Below are 18,216 nucleotides of genomic sequence, written 5' to 3'. Positions count from 1 at the left end.
GTTAGGGTATAAGGTAAAAATTGCTCTAGTCACCCCCTTACCTATGCTGAGGAGATGTACACTTCTGCTTCACTAGTGGTTATTTGATTCTAGTGGATAAATTTTACCAGCCTGAAAGAAATTTTGATTTCTGTGGCCATCACTAGTTGTGTGATCACCTCCTAGCACTCCGTGATCTTGGCAGCATTACAAGGACCATGCTTTCAACAGACAAATTGTTCTTAAATAGTTTTTGCAGCCATATTAGGCACAAACAGTATTTGCTTCTATATTGGGCTTGCTAACCCTCATGGAAATTGCATTATTTCTTCTGGACATGACAAGCAGAGTTGCACGAGGACTTTAAAGATCTCCACAGAAAGCATTAGACAGGATGGGATATCTGATATTTCAAAATCGCCCCATAGAATCACAGAATCAAATAGGTTGGAAAAGACCTTTAAGATCATCAAGTCGAACCTCCAGCATATCATGGGATAGTAAACTATGGTAGTAAGCCATGAGAAGGCAGGGCAAGATGAAGCAGAAAAGGCAAAGATACCCAAATAAAGACAAACCCTGTTGAAATCAATGTACATCTTGAATTAGAGGAATCGGAAGCCTTCTGTAAGTGTGCAGAGAGCTTGACCCTGCCCTAGTGCAAGGTGGTGCAGTGTTAGAGAATGCAACCAAACAACACTGACTCAACGCACCAGTGGGGAACCTGGTCTAGTGCAGGGACTGGGAACCCAACCGCAGGCATAGGGAGAAGGGCAGGTGGCCCAGCAAGGGCTCCATGGGCTCCCACAGATATGGCAGTTCCTAAATCAGTGTCAGACATATCTGAGAGGAATTTCCTTCACTAGACCAAAGCAGCTTTTGGGGAGCCCCTGTGAACAGATGAGGAGTGACAGACACAAGTAATGGCAAGGGCAATCCCTATTAGGTACAAGGAGAAAATTCTTCAAGATGGCCAGGGTCAAACCTGGGAAGAGGGGCCCAGAAAGGTTGCAGGATCTCCACCCATGGAGAGGCTACTGGACAGGATGAGGCCCTGAGCAGCTCAGCCTAACTTTGATGGTAGCCCCACTGTGAGCACAGGGCTCAACTGGGTAGCCCCTCAAAGATCCATTTGGCTAAATTGTTCCCTGATTCCAGCCAAATATATTCTGAATCCATGTCAAGCTCACAGAAAAATTTTGTTTAACATTTGGTTAATATTTTTCAACATGCTCACATTTCTTTTCCTTTCTTTTTTTTTCTTTTTTTAATTGAAAATATCTTTTTTTTGATTACAACAAGCTTGCTAATGAATGAAATATTAATTTTTGGTCAAAACCCCCATTCTGTTTGATCCTACAAGACTTTTGATGGATCTTTTCTCATCTCCTGAAAATTAGAGTATCTTTGTTTTTGACTAATCCAAAATACACTTTTTATACTCTACAGCACAGGGAATTGAAGGAAGGGTAGGTACATAGTTTACCTACAATATTAACTCCTACAAACAGCCCTTCTGGAAGAGAAAATGAAGAGAGAAGTATTTTGCCCAAAGCTTTATTTTGCACTATGTCAGATTCATTTGGCTTCCTTCAATTATTTTTTAACATGAATTTGAACTGCTTGCAGGTGTACCTGCACATACCCACGTACACACCACTGACACACTTCACACAGCCAAAATAATTAATGCTGTCTCCCTGTGTGTAGCTGGTAAAGGACTAACTCCAAGCCACCTGCTGGGTAAAGAAAACTAAATGCAAAAAAACTGGAAAAACACAAAAATTACGGCACAGCATTGGAGAGAAGTAAGATTAGCATGGCCATCAACCCCTTTTGGGAGCGTGCCATAAAGAGATGCTGAGTGCTTACATCCCAGTCGCTAAGACAAAGGGCAGCGCAGGCAGGGGCACAGGCAGGACATACTAACGAGGGCAGTAATGACCAGGGAGCTGCCGGCTGCGAACTGAGCCGTGGATCATGCCGACAACACGGGAGTTTTTCCTGTCTCCCTCTTCCTTTTCAAGATTGATTTTCTTCCGATTGTTCAATTGTTGTTCATATTACAGCATCAATGCTTCCCCTGCTGACTTAAAATTGATCAGGGCATGCGCTCCCTCCTAACCGGGTTGTTTCTTTCTCCTCAGCATCCAACCTTTATCTTTGCATAATGGAAGAGAAATACCAAAAAAATTTACCCAGGGTTTTGTTAATCTTGTTTGCTTGTTTTGTTTTCTCCCCCCCACGGCAACAAAAGAGTTGTCAAAAGTAATGTTTATAATAATTTAACGGATTATTTGCTTATTAGATATTAATCATTCTGCTGCGGCCAGGGTCCATACTGGTGCTCCTCTACTAGAACAGCGATTCTGATCTCAATTAGATTATGTCTCTCTCCTTTACCTCCCCATAAATCATTCCGGCAAACTGAAATTAACAGCTACTGGAGCGCATTAATAATCTGCCTCACACATTGGAAAATGCATTAGCCGGAACCCTCCCATCACTCTGACTGTTAAGCACATCATTTTGTTTATGAAATATAAACATTTCATGGAAGAGCTCTCCCACATTTCTCTGGGCCTTGTGACAGCTAAAATGATTGCCCACAATTGCCAGTCAGTCAAGCGCCCAAATAAAGTTTGTTTAAAGCTATGGCTCTGTGACTGCCCTATTTTCTCAGGCATTAAAAAACTCACATTTAAAATAAAATTCCTCTTTATCTGGGGAGAAAGGAAAATGAATAGCTGTGTGTGCATCGGAGTTGTACGGAGACAGATGTACAGTTTGCAAAGGCTCTGGTGCTTCAATATTTGGTTTTGCTTCATGTAGGAGGAAGCGCCGCCAAATTCTTTGTAAAATAAAGCTCCAGATAAATTATTTTAAGGATGATCTAATCAAAATGTTTCATTTCTGACAAACTGATGTTTCGATCAGCACACTAAATAACATTCCAACTTGCATTTAAAAAGCTCAGTATCATATTACAAAGCATGTTAAAATAAAATAAAAATCCTAAGAGTTTCATTTCAAAATGAAGTATGAAAATGTAGCATGTGAAGAACACCGCAGCGGCACGTTATGACAACACTGGGCTTTCTGGTGGTTTTCTTGCAAAGCAAAAATCAGCCAATAATTAAATTGCTTCCAAGCCTGCTAGCTGCACAGCAGCAATACTCCCACTGCACTGCCTCTTCCACCCAGCTCCAGTTTTCAGATTTGCCACCAGCTGGGAGTTTGGGATTTTATCTTTCTCCTACATGTGCATCTGGCACCTCAGGACCACAGGCAGACCCACAGTGATGGCATTTCTCCCTTTCTGGGAAGCGGTAAGTCCAAATCTTTTTCAGATTGTAGATTGTTTTAATTTGATCATGGATGAGTTTGCCATCAGTACAGTATCTTGAATATACTGATTATAACCTTTACCTTAATCGAAAAGGTTTGATGCTCAGCTACTGCTAGGGTGAAGACCATGTAGACTAAATTAAGCAGCAAAAACCAGAGAATGTACCATTGAAATACAACTTTAAGCCTTACAGGGGCTTTAAATTGGTATATATTGTTTACACAGAATTTTTGTTCATCTACTTGCAACAACAAAACCAAGATAGCACCTGCTGCATAAACGAAAACTTCACACCTGACTCTATCTAGGAGTCAGAGACAGTACTTGAAAATAAGCAAACTAATGGTACTGGCAACACCAACACTTCCACCTTTGCCAAACTCCATTAATATTGTAATTAAAGCTCTGTATTAAAACAGACACCTGTGACCACCTTTACTAGCTAGGAGGACTGTTGTCCACATATTGTCTCATCTGTATCCATGGAAGAAATATTAAAGGGTCACAGTGAGCAAGCTTCTTGAAATGCACGCCTGCTCTAAACCTGGTCTTCTGGGAGGGTGCTGCCCTCCCGAAAGCCAGGGATGTGCTCATGCCCTTTGCTGAATCAGAGCTTACGTGAGCGCAGCTGCTCAGGTATTGGTATGAGAATGGAGGTTGTGGCTGTAAATTCCTAGGGGTACAGGCCGGGTCGTTCTTGCTGGGCTGCAGTCATCTGTGCACTGATAAACAATAAATAATTCTAATGAATCGCTGTATTTTTTAAATACAGGAATGAGCCCATTTAAGATTTAGCTGAGTTTTGTTTATTATTCTCAAAATGCATTCACAGCATATAGAGTAATGTCTCCAGAGGGCTGTTCTGCCATGGAATATTATGTGACTCTCTATCAATAAATGACACAGCTTTTTACATGTTGTAAGTAAAATAAATAATTCCTGCTCCTTGTGGAGTTAGGCAATTAATTGCCTAATTATTTTGTTAAGTGTCACTGCTAAAAGAAAAACATTACTGGAGCTTTATGGGCAAATTCTCATCTGAACTGAGGGTGAAATTCTGGGAAAGAGCATATATGCTGTATATCTGCACCATACCAAAGTACTAAATTAATAAAAATGTCTTTGACTTGGGGAAAACTAAATTTGTTTCTTATAAGTAGCTCTTTATCAGTTATTTTTCCATGCTTATATCTCTGCTGCCTCATCATTTCTGATCTCTCCCAGGCTTCCTCCGTGATGCTGACATGCATCTCGGCAGAACCGGGCTAGGAGAAAGGCAACCGTGACTTCTGCTGCTTGCAGCATGCACTGAGCTTTTGCAATGTACTGGGCCTGGGAGCCTCACAATTGTGTGCACACATTGTAAAACGTGTTTTGATGAGGATTGGGAACTGTAGCACCTGCAAGATAAATAAGCATGCAGCATCCTTCCAAGCACAGATTTAATGCTGGAACCCAGAATTTGAGGGGGCTCAATACCTCAGGGCAAGCCATAGAACACTCCCTGTAATGATGATGGTTCATGGATCTCTCCCAAGATACCAAACTTCCTATAATTAGGGATAAAAATGAAGGCATTGCTTCACAATGGCTGCTAGCAATGGCAGCAGGGGCCCATCAGTCTCCAGGCACAGAACTGCAATCACAAGCCCAAACTACAAACTCCTGGATCCAATGAGGCTGTCATTCTTTCAAAAAGCACAAGTGATCCTGCTTGCCCAACAGAAAAGGTTGGGATGAAGAAAACCAGAGAGAATAGTGCTATCTTGACTTAAAGTTTGAGTCCTGGAGTAGGAAACCACACCTCTCACAGTGGTACAAACCCATCCAGAGGAGCCTCGACTGGCTCTGGCTTGGGCAGGAGCCTGGCCAAGAATCTCCAGCATCCCTCCTGCCTCCTCCTGCAGCAGGATTTTCCAATTGCCATGAGAAAGATCCCAGAGGCTTTTGCCACCTTTGTCAGAAATCACAATATAAGGGTCACTTTGCATGGCCAGAGTGGTAGACATCTCCCCACCTGCTGAGGATGACAGAGATGAGGGTCCCGGGTTAACAGAACTGTGACCACAAGCTATGGCTGCGCATATGTTTGTCCACTGGTGCCTGTGGCCATGTGCAAAATGTTACCTAGGAATACAAGAGGTTCATGTCCTGAGCAAGGAAAGGGAAAAGAAAAGCAGGGCTGAAAGTAATGGGGATACCTGGAAGCTTTCCTGCAGCCCTCCTATGAGATCCCCTGGGAGCCCCAACAGGAATTTCATACCTCACCTCTAGACCCCATTAAAACCAACTTTCCTTGTGGGTGTGCTTCAGGCTGGAGGAGGCAGCCAGGCCCATGAATCCAGCCTGCAGTTAGAGAGGGCTATGGAGGACTCTGTCATATAATTATCTTCATAAACCCATCAAGCTCCATCTTAAAGCTGGCCAGGGCTCAGTTCCTTCTTTTCCTATTAGAAGGCTCTTCCAGAGTCTCGTTCCTGTCCTGGCTAGAAATAATGTAATTGCTTAAATTTATTCACAGTCAGTTCAAAGCCATTTGTTCCTCTGCCAATATTGTTCTTTAGCTCAAACAGCTCTTCTCTGCTGTGCAACAGGCAGCAAATTTCAGTGTCTCTGAATCCATCGTTTGGGACGCATAAAGATTAGGCAGAGGCCAACTGCAGCAGAGTTGGAGGTTACACAAACAGACGGATCTGGTTTGCTGTACTATTATGACTGCTAAACCCATGTTGCCAGGTGCTGCCTTATAACTTGACCAAAGCAGGCTTAGCTCTATTTCCTAAAAGCCCCCATGGAAACAAGTTTCACCTGAAATCTGGGGGGAAATTTTAAGTTTGATGTTAGTGTAACAAGAGACTATTTACTCTAACAAGTCAATTGCTTACCCTCAGGAGGAGTGCTGGGAAAAGGTCACTACTGCTTGTAGCATTTCATTGGAAGCCCCACACTTTAAACATCATATGGTTACTTGCGAGAGACATCAGTGCTTTATTCCATCTCCACCTAAACTGAAGCCAAATGATTTTTTCCACAGCCTCCTACATGCTGGATGTAAGACAGGCAGAGGCATGGTTTGCTGCAGTCTGTCACCGCTAACGTCCACTCCCATCTATTCCTTCCTATAGTCAGCTTATAGTTTAACAAGTAGTGCTTGCTTAGTATTTATTTTCCTTCTCTGAGATCTGTAGGAAGCTTTTGAGAAATGGCTGGCACTTGATGTTTATCAATGTTTTTCTCTCACTATGTAGGAGAAAGTATGAGGGACATATTTCATGATGAAGTGGGTTTCTAGTTAACAGGACAAAATGAAAGCCAAGCCATAGATCAGCATAATATGTCAAAAGAGAAAAGAGTTCGATTTATTATAAATGATATCCAAGTCAGAAAAACCCACAGTGCTAGAAATCAAGATCCTGATTTAGGAAAGTACTCCAAGATGTGCTTAAAAATCAACCATACACTTAAGTCCTACTGAAGCTAAAGAATATAATTGTTTTCTTCCATTAAAAAGATTAGAAAAATATCTTTTATTTAGACACTTTTTTGGTGTTGCAGTTGTCACATTATGTTTACATAGAAATGTAGCGTTTTAACCCCCTTGTAAAGTATTCTGGGAGAAAATGCAACTTCTGGGCTGCATTAACTTTAGGATAGTAGGAAATGAGTTGTAGGGCTGCAACATGCACGAGGAGCAGGGCTGAAAACCCTGTGTGTAGTCAGGTTTTTATTGCCCGATTTGACCCTGAAAGGTTGAGGAGAGCTTTGTGCCTTCTGAAGTGAGCAAACAGTGGGATCACAGAAGAACTGTGGTCATTGTGTTAGTTTTTACAAGGTAAGGCGTTTTTCCCACAGGAAAAATTTTGCCTGTAAGTTTCGCACTTTATCACTGCACACGTCATCTTTGTCAACCTGAGTATTTACTGCAGTAAATGCAGAGCACAAACTTCACAAACTGCGTGTGTATCACTTCAGCTTTTTTTCATATCTGGTGGGGGACTGAGGGTGTGAAATACTTTGGTGAAAGTCTCCACCTAAAGACAACAGCTACTGAGAGCACACAGTAACTTTTAACCTGCTATTTGTAAACAAATTCAATGATAAGGCTATGGCCTCAGCTGTAATTTAAAGGGCTGTCTTACTAACTGCATATACTGAACCAGCTACATCTGCTTTAGAAATAAATAGGGTTTGATATAACTGCATCAGAACAGGGAATTCATAACAATTTATCAGCAAACAGCAACATTATTTTATTGTACAATAAGAAGGTAACTGAAGTAGGTAATAATTCTTCTAGCTCTACACAGTACCCAAGCCCAGGATGGAGAGCATCATTTGACATTGGATTTCAAGAAACAAAAGTTGCAGGCAACTTTCTCTTGTCAGGCAAGACTCTGAGCTGTGGACTTGTGTTTTCCGGGAGGACATGGTCAGTGGATGAAGGTGAATAGATGGAAATGACTGACTTACAGCAGCTTCCCACAGTGCACACACACAAATTAAAATCTACAAATCTTCTCACCACCTCTGTGGTATCAGCAAAGGGTGTGTTTCACATGCACGAGTTTTTCAACTAAGTTGGACTAATATATAGCCATTGGCTACGTGTAATACCCTCTCCCTTTAACACTGCTTTACAGCCATGGAGCTGAATGGGATGGGAGAGGCCATATTGCACCAGGCTTAGATTGGCAAGGAAAGGTCACACATGACTGCATCTTTGCCCACGGCACATTGGAGAACAGCCCATATTCACAGTACAAGCCAAATGAGAGCATCACTGCAGTAATTCACATATCCAATATGCAAATATCTTCCCTACACTGATTTCTTGAGCTTTATACAATAGATAGCTACAAAGTGAGACAAAAAAATTCATACCTGCCTTCTCCAAAGTGGATACTCTCATGTGACAGGACTTGGACAAGGCTTCTCTAGAGAAGTGAATCAAGCAAGTTTGCACAAAGACATGGCAAAGGCATTTCCCCAGCTGTCCCCAGGGACCTGTACCACCTTCTGCCCAGCTACAGGTGCTCAGTGAGTCTCTTCCTCTAACCGTTCCCTGCAAATACAGTGCCATCAAAACCTTCACCTCAGGATGGCTTTAGCAGCAGAACGACTTCGGGAGACCTCTCTATGACTGCACTTCTTCAGACCTCTTCTCCCACTCCTTTCCCCAGGGCTGCTCTGATTTATAGGCCTAGTTTGGCCTCATATGATTTAATAGGATGGATTTTTCTTTTTTTAGTTTATTGTCAGTAAGGAGGTGTCTTCCAACCTTCAACCAAACAGTCCATGTGCAGCCTGGGCTGGTGAAATAAGCTTGCTGAACTGGAGCCATGCTTTATGAGTACAGGAGCTCATTTAAAGCGAAGCAAGAAATCCATATTCCTACAGACATAATTACATCAGCAGTTACAGTCACTACCACTGTTCTGGATTGGAAGTCCTCCCTGAGACCTGGGAGCACAAGAACAGATTTGGGGCTTGTGACTTTGTGCCGCGTTGCAGAGGAGACTGTGCAACACAGGAGCTCCGGGGTTGCAATCAAAGCATTTCCTTATGGAAGGGCAATCGGATATGCTCCATTTAACCTGCAGGCATTAGCTGTTACGGACACAGACAACTCTGCCACTGGGCACCAATAAATAACCCAACTTTGCTGTTAGTAGAAGCACCAGTGGTCTAACTGCTATGGAAACTATCAGCCCACCTATGCCTAGACTTATCAAGACTAAGTGGGTGCAGCTGCAAAATATCAGCAGTGTTGGGAAACTGTGGCTTTGTCACAGGCTGCATGTGTTTGTGTGTGTGTGCTGGCATGACGAACCATGCAGGGAGGTGTGCAATTGCACCAGCAGCTGCACTTTGTGCTGTCCCGCTACGCTTACTTTAGCTGCCATAAATAAAAACATGAGCAGAGCAGTGCCGCGGAAGTATTTACAGAATAATTTTCAATTGCTGACACCGCCAGGCTAAGCACTGAATGCTAAAGTTTATGATGTGTAATGCCTTGGGCTACCACGGCCCCAATTTGGACAAACCTGCCATTAACACCCGTATGGCAGTTATTTTACTGGGGGTGACAGATTGTGAGGTAGGGAGAGTAATTCAGACTATTACCCAGGTGAAGGCATGAAAGCTCAGTGATATATGAAGACCACTTAAATTCATTGTATCTTGTACATCACATCTTTGATAGATTATGGCTGTGGCATTAAAATGGAAATGGTTTCTCTGAGGCCTGACAGGGGCTGGGGTGACCCATGACCTCCCTCTGAGGAATGTGACTGACCGAATTATCAGTTAAGAGAAAAATCTATGGGGAATAGACTCACAGTGATGGAGAATCCACCATGCATATATATTTTTTTTTAACTTTTACTTTGATTGAAAGCTGTGGTACTCAAGCATCCCCCCTCCACCTCCTCCTCTCCCTGTCTCCTCGCTCCCCCCAGCCAATCCCAGACTCCTCTGCTCTGATTCCAGATCAGCCGGGCCCCCGATATTGATTGAAAAATTGTTATTAGAGATAGTAGGTCTTCCTGCATGCTGCCTACTGATTTAATTTGGAAAACACTTAATTTTATGAAGCGGTAAATGATAGTGGCACGCTCTCTCGTGTTAGGGAGCAGCTGGCTCTTTAGCTGTTCGCCGTCACTACTCCCAGGTGTCCTCTTTGCAATCATGTGTTCCCTTCCCCTTTGCTTAACAAGTTATTTCAATTTCTAAACGAATGCTGAACAAGAGAAAGACAACATGCAAATTGAGATCCCAGCCGCCATTCACACATGAAAAAGTTCCCCTGGAATTCCCTCAACTCTGCCCATCCCTCCCGCCCTCCCTCTGCATCTGTCAGGAAAAAACAGAGCCCTTGTTCTCATCAGATTGTTTTTACCAATGACCTGACACCACCATCTATAATTAATTACATCATTTACATTAGACTATTGACTAAACAAATACATAAATCATAGGCAGAGTCAATAGACGCAGACATATTTAATCATGTTCTAAATAATGATTACTGCTCCCATAATGCAATAATTATTTTCAGCAGCTGACTTGAATTAATCTTCTGTCAAAGTGCCATCTGAAAAAAGAGAGCGGACCACGACAAAGATGAAGGCAGCGGCCCTGGTGATGGAGAAGCTGTCTAGCACTTTGCCTTCACTCTCCCCATCTCCCTGCCTGCCTCTCTGTCTCCATGAGGTCTGCAGGTGGTGGGTCTCAGAGGATGCTCAGTACTGCCTAATTGGCACCCCCACCTCCTGCCCTCATTCACTGCTGGGGAGCTCTGCCAGGGCCCCAAAGCACATTGGGCATCTCATGGGGCTGGCCGCAGCCCTCGCTTGACTACCACATGGCTCAAATCTCCCTGCAGGCAAAAGATGACCTCCCACTTACTCCAGTGGGTGTCTGGCACTGTACCTCCACACCTTGCAAGAGTGGGACTCTGCTTGGGCACGCTTGCATCCACCCTCCCTCCCCTCTGTACAGAAGAGCCCGATTTGTGAGGTGCCGAACGCATCTGAAAACCAGACTGATGTGACCCTGAATAGACACTGCTTTCCGTAGAGACTAATGCAATTAGGGTGAATTTAACTCTCATTTATTTAAAAGCATTTCAAAAGGCATTTCATTAATTTGCAAAACACACATCTGGTCTATCGTGCCGATCCGCCTGGCACGCTTCGACCATGGCATGTTTTCAAAGGGCCTTGAGAATGGTGCTGTGCTCCTCCCCCTCGTTTCCACAGCAGCTGAAAGCCTCCTCCCAGCAAAGTCCACCCGAACATCGATGTGAACAGCAGGAGGACAGAGCCCCGACTCCCCAAAGGACCCTGTTCTCAGTGGTTAGCCTAAGGTGTCATGATAGTGGAAGCACAGTATTTTAGTGGAGAGAGAGACTTAATCATTACAAGGGCTGCTGCAGCTCTCAGTAGGTATCCTCAGAGAAGAAGAAGGGAAAATTCCCCATGCAGGATAAGTAGCATCAGGAAAAGATACCCCAGGTTTAACGCTGCAAATCCTCCAGGAAAGAGTTGAGGCTGTCTTGACCCTGGTCCCTCTTTGAAAATTCACACCTTGGGGGATGACAGCTCTGGAGGAGAGCAGCAGGGAAAAGGATTTCTAGCTGGGAAAATTTGGGGTAATTTAGGAGCTTCTTTATGTTGCGGCAGGCACAGGAGTGGTTTCGGGGAGAGAGAAGAAACTTTTTAACAACTTTCCTCTTCCAACTATTGATTAGACAAACAGACTTTCTGTTAATGAGCTATTTTGATAACCTGTAGCTTGATAAAGCAGGATTGCACTGCAGATATCTGCAGCTGCTACAGGCATTTTATTGTATTGCTGTGCACTGGGAAAGAAATCACTCTGCACCCGATGCTGGACGAGGGTTTAACAGTTCTGGGAGGGATAGACACTTTCCTGCCTCAAGCACTATCCAGCTTTTAACAGAAAGGAGTTAGCACCTCTCTAAACTGCCCACCACATTGTTTTTTCCTGTCTTCTTGCATTGTCAAGATATTACACCAACTAAATTTGATCCAGCAAAGCCTTTCTTCTGTTGCTGAGGAGGAAGGAAGTACAACAGTGAACATCAGATAATTTAAGATATGGAACTGTCTAGGAAATTCTATTGTAAAATCAAAGCCTCTATTATTCTTCTAAAATTTAAAAAAAAAAAAAAAAAAAAAAAAAAAAGGAGGAAACTCTCAGATTTTAATTTCCAAGTAGGAGATGATTATATCACAGGCTACTCTATAACACCACCATTATATGTATACAGCTGATTCTTCCTAACTGTACATGTTTGTCATAACACAAATCTAAATCAGCCTGAAGAGATGTAATGAATGGCATTTGGATATACAGCTTAGTATTAATAGGACCTCACAACACAGCACTTTTGAACGCTTTTCTGAAATAGAAGAATTGGGCAGACTACACTGAAATATTCATGAAGGATAATGAAAAAACAGCCATCAATGACAGTGTTATAGGTTGGTTAATATTGTATGATGAGTGTGTTATAACCATAAATAAACAATAAGTATAAATGATAGTGAATATAAATAATCATTAATACAAACAATAAATAATAAAATATGAGCTCAAGAGGGTGATGTGATAGAATCAGGACAGGCATCAACTAAACTGAATGGTTTTCCCTCTTACTCCTTGGTCTCTCAAAAAGCTTTCAGAGTTTTCAGAGCCAATATTGTTATTTGCTGCTATCAAAACCAGAACAATGCAGTATGCTGTGCTTCCTTCTCTTACAACATGCACTAATAGCATTTCAACAATATGCTATTGTAATAAAAAATTGCAATCTTGACCTTCTAGACAGTACAAACCTTAAATGGGCCATGAGCACAAAAGGAATGAAACAGAAGAATATATTACCAATAATGTTATTTTCTTCCCTGGAACTGAAAGGAAGGAACTTGTGTGAACCATCTGTAATCACAGTCTGCTTAAATGCAACCTTCAGCCTCAGGCTTTCATAATTGGGAAAAAATGCTAAAAGAGTTTTCTTAGTTGTACTTGTAAAACATTCACTGCAGAGATGAGGGTGAGAAATATTCCAAAGAGAAAGCAAACAAAGAAAGCAAGAGATAAAAATATTCCCGTGGCTAACAGTCTGAGCTGGATGGGGACATAAAAGGTGCAGTCTCTGTGTTTGGTACAGGTCTTACAGGAGAAGAGGGAGGCAAGCCAACCAACTCTCCAATTCTCTTTCCAGAAGTATAATAGGAACAGAAAATTCTTGATGTCTGCCTTGATTCTTTGTGTTACAAGCTCTCATAAGAAACAATTTAGCATCGATGAAGACAGCAAAACCCACCAGAAATGTTGCACACAGCAGCAGTCACACAATGCTGGATCACAGTGGCAAAAGTCAGCTTCACCACTATAACCTGATGGGGCTGATCCAACAGCCTCCTCCAGAAAACCCTCTCACCCCTAGTGTGCACAGAAACCAGCATCGCCCTTGAGAAACTTCCTGGAGGTGCTCTCTCCTCAAACTAGTGCTCAGTATTAACAGGGCATCTTGACATCTTGATAAGCAACCTACGCGACACTGGTGGAAGCTCACGACAAGTTGGAAAGCTGGAACGATTGCCTAAGACTGTGCAGGTTCCTGCATGTCGGAAATATTCCCATCAAGGAATTCACATTTGCTCCCTGTTTACATGGTTTCTAGCCTTCTGGATTTATCTTATCTAAGTAACCTGCTGTGTCACACTCAAAGGCCATAACTTAATTACTCCATTACACCTGGGCCTTTGAACTCATTTGTTATCTTGGTCAATCTTCTGGTCTCCCTACCAACCTCAGCATATTTGTGAACACTAGATGATTGTTGAGAGGCTGCAGCGCAGATGGAGACTTTCTCAGGGAGATGCCTTGTCTAAAGTAGCTGCTCAAAATGTATTAATCAGAGCCATGACTGAATTCAGATGAGAACAGCACTGTTTAGAAGCAAATTCTGCTATGGTACCCCCCATCCATCCTCACTAGCAGGCTTTCCCATGCCAGGAACAGGTAAAGCAGCCAGCAGCACATCAGTCACACCTTTTCATGCAGCACTTACAAGGCACTCTGATGCTGTTTGAAAATAATATTCTCTGCAAACAGGAATCCCATTCACACCAATTTTAATGAGTTGTATGAGTCCTACTCTTCTTTTTTTGGCACTTCCCTTCTTGCATCTCTTTTTTTGCTATGTCAGGGTTAAAGCACTTATCTCTGCTTTCCGAACCCTGTGCATAGCCCTGCCCTATTTCCCCACTAAGTTGCCATCTCAAGATTCCAGTGTGCCCATCCATCTGCCGGCCACAAACGCCTGCTGTCATACCCCTGATTTCTTCCATGGTGATCCTGAGCTGCCTGGAGTTGAATACTTTACTTTTATTATTTGATTTTGGAAGTACAGTTTTTCTTTCACTTGTGTTGTTGAAAGGATTGTCCACACAATCTCAAGATCTTTCCCCCATGAATAAATCCTTAGTAATTTCTTTATAAACCTGGCTCTGGAATGACATTTATGAGGGACCACTTCTCCTCGATTTGTTTAGCTTTACAACAACTAGATTTTTAAATTAGTCCTCCATCAAGTTTGTTTTATCAAAGCCAGAAGAGAAGTCATGGCCAAGCTCCTGCTATTGGAGATAGTGGCCAACAGTTGTGGAGAAATCTTCTTGCCTTCCCATCACTTAACATGATACTGGGGGAATGGTTGCCCTCTGGTGTAAACAGCAATATGGATATGAGCTCATAGCCAGCCCCAAAATCTTTAATAAAGAAATAAGGCTCACTTATTACAGACAGACGTAAGTAGCCAAGTGACGCAGTTATTTATAAACTTTTGTTAAGTCTGTCATTTTTAGCTATGCTTAAAGGCAACCTTTTAAAATGATGTCTCAGGAACACAGTCAACAGCAAGGCGAACTGGTCTTTGTCTTGATTAGATTTTGCTCCCTTTACCTTGATGAAATGATGCCTTATTAGCATTCCAAAATGAGAGTGCGCTCTAAATGTAAGTGGATTTTAATATAATCTTTTTGAGGAAATGTCAAACTGCACTGGGTACGTCTCCTCCCTGCCCCCCTTCTCTTCCCCGAACAGCAGAGTTCAGCAAGGAACTGTGCCAAAATAATGAGCAAGGGACAGGGGGAATTTCAGAGTCAAGGTAAAAGATGAGAAGTAAATTCTGCCAGCAGTAACATCGCTGTGGTTCTGCTGCCACCTGCTTAATTCAGTGCCTTTTTTTTTTGGTTTTGCACTGGTGTTAACCGAGAAGGCTTTTACCCCAAGCACTTCTCATGACTACTCAATTAGTACTTAACACCACATACCAAAAGCTGGAGGTTTTTCTGGTATGAAGTGGTACCAACTGGCACAGTTATTTATACTGGCCGGAAAGTCAACCCAAGCACTTACCCTCTGTTGTGCACCCTGATTTATTTGGGATTACGGGAGCTGTGCAAGCATGGTCCTTCAGAGGCTAAAGGACCCCTAAAAAATTGTCTCCCAAAGTTACCAAAGTCTGGAGTAAAAAAAAGCCCAAACCAAACCCAAGCCTCATACAGTCAAAGCATACCTGCTTAAATTAAATTAAATATTAACATCCCCTGCTTTAGACTTGTACCGTGAAAGTAATATGTGCACTGTTAATGAACCGCAATTTATTTACACCTCAAACAAAGAATATCCTCACTGCCCTAAAGTAGTTAAATTGCCCTCTTCTTAGTGAAATTTATTGCCATTTAAACATGCCAAAAGGCCATTCTGCTGGTCATTACAAAAATCTATCATTTCTGCAACTGCTGGTATCCTGTTCTGTGGTCAAATTCAATCTGAGAAGGGTCAACAGAATTTTTCCACCAAATGCTTCCCTCTTGCCTGTCATCAATTTACTTTTGTCAACAAAAAGGGCATTACTACCGAATGAAATAGAAGATCCTCTTAAGACCTCTGGCAAACAGCAAGAGCTTCTCTGACATATCGCATCTTTTCTCCCTCAGATATGTGTGTGAGTGTGTGTGCTAGCACCGTAACTGTGCTGAATGCATGAGCAGTAATTTTGTAGCTTGACAAGCTTCTTTTACTCCAACAAGCATTCACATTTCTAACCCCTGTGGATATTCGCACAGCATTTTCAATTTTTATCTATGAAAATAGTTTTAAGAATATGTTTTCTATTCAGAAATTATGAGAGTATTAGTAACTCAGATTTTTGTCATGCAGCTTTTCTGCTTTTCTTATATGCACATAGTCAGAGTGCACACAGAGACTTGCTTTACCTCATGTTACATCCATCTGGTAGCCGTACAGTTCCAGCTAGACACACAGACAAGGACAAGAGAGCTGCCGCTTAGAAAAGCCATCAGCTGACATCCAAAAGCACACTCTGCTACTTCATGTTACTTTTGCTACTCCTTAAGTTGGAGTTCCTGCCTTTTCAGCTGGTGAGGCAAAGTGAGTTACTTGCTGCATGTGGCTGAGGCCATTAAAGTCACACACACACATACAAACACAAAGAGTTAGGACCATCAGTTTACAACGAGAAGTCCAACTTTGACCTGCCACTGACTTTCAAAATTTAAAATGGCTGATGTCCCTACTGGGAGCACCACACCAAAAACTGAATTTCATTGTAAGTGCTGGAGAACTCTTGATTCCATTGAAAGCACAGCTAGATTTTGGCTAGATGTCTAAAAGTGCTAGAGAATAGTCTAGTGCTATACAGTAAAAATAATATTACTAATAAAACCACGACACTGCACTTAAATGATTTTTTAATATACCAATGTCAGGAAACACAAACCCAAATTAAGTCAATTAGGTCACTACTATTAATCAGTATCCTCTTCAGAGCACCACTTTTTTTTCAGTGACTCAAGGAACTAAATTCAGAGGTAGCAAAGCACATGGCTTCTCTTTCTCTCAGAGCAAAAAATTATCCCTGTACTCCATCCTCTGTCTCCCATGTCACTTCTGTGGCCAAACAATAGTGGATTTTACTTGGAAAAGCTCTTAACTGGTGCAGCATGTAGGCTTTTCCAAAGCCAAGCACTTTCCATGTGCTATCACTAGCAGAGCATTCAGATGAAGCATTCAAGCTAACATCCAGACCAACTAACACAGAAGGGTGGGTAAGGGGAAGACGCAGAGAAAGAAACAATAAGAAAACATGTTTTTAGTGAAGAACTACCTGAGCTTTGTCTAATTCCTTCTTCAGCCTGTTTTCCTGCATGTGAATATGCAATGATCAGATGCTCCTTCTCAGGGGGATCAGTTGGATGATGGTGTGGGTACTGCAGATCTGGAAAGCTAGTCTGTCTCATAATTTTGTGTTTGTACAGGAAGCCAGAGGTCTTGACAGGCACATTCAATTAAAAAAACATCCATGCTTGAAGCCAAAAATTCACTCAAACACTCTTGTATGAGCTCTGAAGCAAAACCTCCTCTCAAAGAGCCTCCAAAATAATTGTGTTGAATTTATACAAATGCTAACAATTTATTCCAAGAAAATGAAAGCTGCTGAGGTGAGACTGAGAGGTGTTAAAACTTCTTGAACATAAAAATATATAGCTTTGCTTAAACAGAGCTGAATTTTCTTGAGCTGACTACAGTCCTCAGCATACCCTCTTCTGATTTTTAATCACTTGAAAACATCCATATTATTTTTCCTGTGCTGGTGAGATGATGAAAGTTGTTCTCCTGTTTGAATAACATGTAGGTGAGGACAACAGCCTGTGACAGCTTATAACAATTACTTGTCTTGATTTTTAAAAAGAATTGGCCAGCACAGCAACAAAGAGAATAAGGGAATGTGAGGTGCCCCTCTCTTTAAACAATCTACAAATATCCCATGTCTCTGTGCTCAGGGGAACAGCTTGCATGTGAGCAGAGGACAAGGGGGAATGAGCATAGCTTTATCTCCACTAGCACCACTGCATCTATCAGGAAATCCATACTATTAAGTGGTATCAGCAGGAATAAATAAGTCTGTTCTTAGTGTAGGCTGAGTTTTTATTCTTTTCCACTGTAAGAAAAGAGAAACTGGGAAAGGCACTGAGATTCTTTAAACATCTCTGTATGGCTACTGACCTTCAAAGCATCAAGCAAAGCCACCATTTGGAACTTCAGAAGCAACTGCTGCAACGACCAGTATTTTACGGAGCAATATATGGATTCTCCACCTAGCATGGCATAATCCTACTTATACATACAAACTGGGGGATCAGAGGCTGGAGAGCAGCCCTGTGGAAAGAGAGCTGGGGGTTGGGTTGATGGCAAGCTGAACACGAGTCAACAGCAAGCCCTGGCAGCCAAAAGGGCCAATCATGTCCTGGGGTGCATCAAGAACAGTA

This window comes from Strigops habroptila, chromosome 7, assembly GCF_004027225.2.
Source record: "Strigops habroptila isolate Jane chromosome 7, bStrHab1.2.pri, whole genome shotgun sequence".
In the NCBI taxonomy this organism is placed as follows: domain Eukaryota; kingdom Metazoa; phylum Chordata; class Aves; order Psittaciformes; family Psittacidae; genus Strigops; species Strigops habroptila.
The sequence above is the reverse complement of the archived record's forward strand: the minus strand, read 5'-3'. Positions refer to the sequence as shown.